Genomic DNA, 5,218 nt, shown 5'->3' with positions numbered 1-5,218 from the left:
GCTCGTCTCGTCGACGCCGAAGCTTCGGACCGCGCCGAATGCTCCGAAAGAGAGGGAGATGCGGATGGAGTAGGAACGCGCGATGATGCGCCAGAGCGATGACGCTCCACGTACCACTGTCTCTGTTGCGGTGACAAAGAAGAAAGAAACTCCTCATCATCCATACTTGCATTAAACACACGAATATTTAAACTTAATATTGAATGAATAGAGTAGACAATGACGCAAAGATCATTAAATACAATGACGTAATGACGCATATAAATACAATGACGCAATGAATCGAGTGATAGAAGAGGCAAGTCGAAAACTCAGAATTTTCAATCAAAAGATGTGAGTGCGAGTAGAAAAGAGCGTTATACACCATGGAAGGTACTTAGAGAGCCAGAGCTTTTACAACACGGAGCAAAATTGTTCAAATACAATATTTGTGGCTTTAAGAGATCTCTCTCTCATCCTCGCATAACTCAGCATAACTTCCTATATCTATATAGAGCTCTCCGTTTAAACACATATCCTCTGTTTCATTTTGTAGCTCCTCTGCATGCACCCCATATAGAGTAGTAGCATCTTGATGCTCGTCTGGCACCACCGCAGCGGCTTCTGATTGAGCATCTTCTCTGATCTCGTCCATTGATGCCATTGTGATTGGCACATGGTAGCCTTCATACGTCCTTGCACTACGAGGGGCTACCTCTATGATGTACCACCAGTTTGATGTAGACTTTGTAGGATGAAATATTACCTGCCAGAGCAACAAAACTTACATGAGAGCTTTCAAGCACATAACTTGTAAAAGGGGGATGTTAACTATTTACATACTTACTTGTTCACAATGCTTGGGTAGTACGAAAGTGTCTCTTAAGTCAGTCCATTTCTTAGTAGAATCCACCTCAAGAAAACCAGACTCTCCTCTACGCACAGTAGCGTTGCGACCCTCCATGATTATCTTGAACCATTGCACGTCGAACAAGTCGACAAAAAATCCTCTGTAATCGATCCTCAAAATCTCTTGCAGCATGCCGAAGTAAGTGAGTTCCGCCACCACAGGATCTGCATCAGAGGAACTTCGTCGACTAGACTGTTCAAATTTTGCCATGATTCCACAATCTTGAGTAAAACGCTTTTTGTCGATTCGTTCCACCCTAAAATGTCGACCTTTACACCATGCTGCTGTGTATGACTTATACTACAACGAACAAAGATTATGAGTGGCCGTTCAAACGTTTAGAAATAAAGTCACTAGGTAGTCGTACATTGCAAACTTACCTTGGTCGCGCAACCCCGAGAGTACTCCCACTCTTCCTCAGTCACTTCGTCACCGCATTGTTGTGCGCTTTTCAATTGGTTGTGCAACCATCTTAAGCTCATGAAGGTTGGTAGGCTCTCCAGAACCGCTGGATAGTGCATCGGTTGTCGTCTTCCCCGTCTCCACTCGATTCGTGCCCTTTGTCGCTCTTGCTTTGCATCCTCATATTGTGAAATCCACTTTTGCATCACTGGATTGTGAAGCATGCAAAATCGGTTGATTTTAGCCTCTAGATCTTCCGTCATCTTCTTCTCAACACCGAGATTGCACATGACAATCCCAGATATGCGCTCATCATCTATGGTTCGCCATAGCGTGTCCCGGGATTTATCAAATCCGTCTAGCCACTCTCCAATGTACACTAGGGACTCTGATACCAACCAACCTTCTACCATGCTACCCTCCGGACGTGCCTTTTGACGCACATATCCCTTAAGCGTTTTCATGAAACGTTCTAAGAAGAACATCCATCTGGAATGAACTGTGCCAACTATTTCCACCTCATCAACTATGTGAACAAGAAGATGCACCTGAATGGTTAGCATTGTAGTAGGAAAATGTTTCTCAAACATGCACACAAGCTCCGCAGCATTTAGTTTGGCGAATGGTATGGAGTCTACGTTGATCTCCTTTTGTGAGATCCATTGCACCAGCTTTGCAAGTTTGTAGATTGTGTTACGGATGTCGAGAGACAAACATCCCTCAATGGCAACCGGTAAAATAAACTGTAAAGTATGTGCAGCAATGATATTAAAGTCCACATTTTATGCAATGATATTAAAGTCCACTATGAACGTACCTGACACATTTTATGCCAATCGTGTGACTTCAAACCGGTAAGCTTTCCTTCTTTAGTAAAACACGTTCGGAGCGAGTGCATTACGCCAGTGGGGGTCCGCAAAGATCGAATGGTCTCTTTTACTTTGCGTTCTTGGGCTCCTGTGAAAATCCATGGTGCTTTGGGGAGTTTTATCGATCCATCAGACGCTCTTTGCGGCCAATATTGCTCCATACGATCCACATTTCTAAGGTCAACTCTGGCTCCCAAAGTATCTTTCTTGCCGGTCAGATGGTCCCATAGTAGATTACCCACATTCTTGAATATGTGCATTGGATCGAGCAAGTGATTGATCATGAGTCGGGGCCAGTATGGTAACTCGTACCATAGAGATAGTCTCTCCATCCCTGGAGGCAATCCGTCATCGCACATCTCCTTCTGCTCTAACCATGTTTGTGCAGACATCCTTGGTGGCTCTCTTCCCAAAAAGCCGTCGCGTAACACATGATTCTCTGGAAGATACGCTTGATGACCTTCGTAGATTTGCTTCTTCAGTGAGGGTGCCCTACGTGCATTCAGTCTAGGTCCACATGTGACACATGCTCTGTATCCGCTTGTTTGAAGCCCTGCATGTATACATGCACGTGATAATAGATCAACTATGGGAAAAAACAAGATTTACAGTGTCTGAGTGAGGAGTGTCAATAGATCACCTGAGCATTCTGTTAGACCGGGATAGTCATGCATGGTCCACATTAGAATGCCTCTGATCAAAGCATTCCGTCGTCCTGTGTGTCGGCTCATATCCACCACCTCTATGCCAATCCACAATTGTTGTAGCTCTTCCAATAGTGGACGAAGATACACATCCATATTCCCCACTTTATATCGCCCTGGCACAATCAAGCTTAGCCATAGGTGCCCCTTCTTCGTAGTCAACCACGGGGGAATGTTGTAGTTGACGATGACAACGGGACATACACTGTAAGATGTTGATCTTTGACCAAATGGATTTATGCCATCCATAGCCAGGCCTAAGCGCAAATTTTGAGCTTCCCTGGCAAAATCCGACCATGTTCCATCTATATGTTTCCACGCTACGCAATCTGCAGGAATTCGTAGCACACCATCCGAAGATTTATTCTCCTCATGCCATGATGCTAGGGCGGCCATGGACTTACATTCGAAGAAATGCTTGATGCGAGGAAGCAGAGGGAAATGTCGCAAAACCTTTTGTGGAATTTTTGTCCCGTGGAGATCTACTCGATATCTTTTGGAATCACATTTCGGACACTTCTCCATGTCTATGTATTCCCCTCTGAAAAGAATGCAGTCATTAGCACAAGCGTGGATAGAATTGTAATCCATCCCCAAGTTTCGCAAAATCTTTCTTGCTTCATCTCGGGAATCTGGCATCACATTGTCAGCTGGTAGTATGTGCTCTTTCAGCAATCTACACAACATAAAAATATGATACAGTTGTGTAAAAATCTATCAGATCATTATACATTTAGAGTTTTATTAAAGTAAACTAATTGTAATAGATCACCTGAAAAGCGTTGTGACGCTAGTGTCACTCCATCCAAACTTTGCCTGCATGTTGAGAAGAACCAGGAGTGCTTTCAATCTAGACATACGTGCTCCATTATACAATGGCGTATTGGCTTCACTTTTCATATCATCATAGATAAGCCTTTCTGAATCCATGATCGTCTCGATCATTTCATCAATCTCGGGCTCAAACAATGCCTCGTTGGGAATGTGCTCTGCATGATCATCCCCCGAGCTGTCAGAGGCTACATCTTGTGGCCTCACATATGCTGCTTGACCAAAGCGCCTGCGAACACGTCTATTGGGTTGCAAGATTGCTGCTTGTTGGCCAGCGTCAGAGTCCGACGAGTTATAATTGGCAACAACTCGATCTATAATAGATGGATCGAACTCGCCAAATTCGCGAACGTGCTGCAAAGAAACACGTCTTGTCCGTCGCACAGCATGCTTGCATTGATTACAAGGACATAAGACCCTCGTTGAGAGATAGGTGTTTCGGTTGGACGGTCCCACATCCTCGTCACTTCTCATAATGAGGATAAAAAACTTATAACCTGGACAACAAATTTAATATTCTATTGGCATTCTTCGTCTTATCTCTCTCTCTCTCTCTCTCTCTCTCTCTCTCTCTCTCTCTTAACCTCACATTCTCTAGTCATGTCCAATCCCCGCACACCTCGGTCTAGAGGTGCACCGAGATCAGAACCACCGGGTTATAATCTCGTCTTTATTGGTCAATACCTATATTTGTGGGTACAAGAAATCTACACACCCACGTCTACATGATACTGCATGTAGTGGACAAAACCCCTTTGCCTCTTCTCTAGCTGTAGCACTTCACAACATCTTAACATCTTTTCACAGTAGATCTTTTCACTGTTCGTCTAACTCTAAACCCTAAACCGTAAGTAATTATTGCGTGGACTCGATCTAGCGTAAATAAGCGTAAATCTAAATAAACGTAAATCTAACTAAAAATAAACCTAAATCTAATTTAACGTAAGTCTACATCTAACCTAATCTTTAACGTCTTTTGGGATAGTTTCCTACGATGTTAAAACTCTCTTCTTCTTGTGTGTGTGTGTGTGTGTGGGTAAACCTAAATAAACCTAAGTCTAATCTAATATAACATAAATCTAAATCTAACGTAAATTATGTTATATTAACAACAAAGAACTAAACTAACAGTGATTATAAGAACCTTAAAACTGATTTAACACATAATTTTTCACATAACTCAGCAAGAGTTGGCATTCTCATCACTAAAGATGTGAGAGTTAACTTCCGGCGGTGACGCTGCCTCATCTCCATCCACATCTGACGACAGCAATTGGCCCTTTAGACCGTTCTTGCTCTTGTTACTAACTTTGAAGTTGTTGTTGAATGACTAGAGGTTGTCTAGATGGTCATTGTGTCGGGGATGTAGTGACTCTTGCCGCCCTGAAGATCCACCTTCTTCCCTATCTTCTGAAGACATTTCACCAGTACTTTTGGATCGACGGAGCCCACCATGAGTGAAGGCAGCAATACCCTATATTCCATTGAGGGCTTTTTTCACCCGCTTCATGCAGGCATCGCAG

Source organism: Adiantum capillus-veneris, chromosome 10 (assembly GCF_014529385.1).
Source record: "Adiantum capillus-veneris isolate H3 chromosome 10, ASM1452938v2, whole genome shotgun sequence".
In the NCBI taxonomy this organism is placed as follows: domain Eukaryota; kingdom Viridiplantae; phylum Streptophyta; class Polypodiopsida; order Polypodiales; family Pteridaceae; genus Adiantum; species Adiantum capillus-veneris.
Note: the sequence above shows the minus strand (reverse complement) of the source record.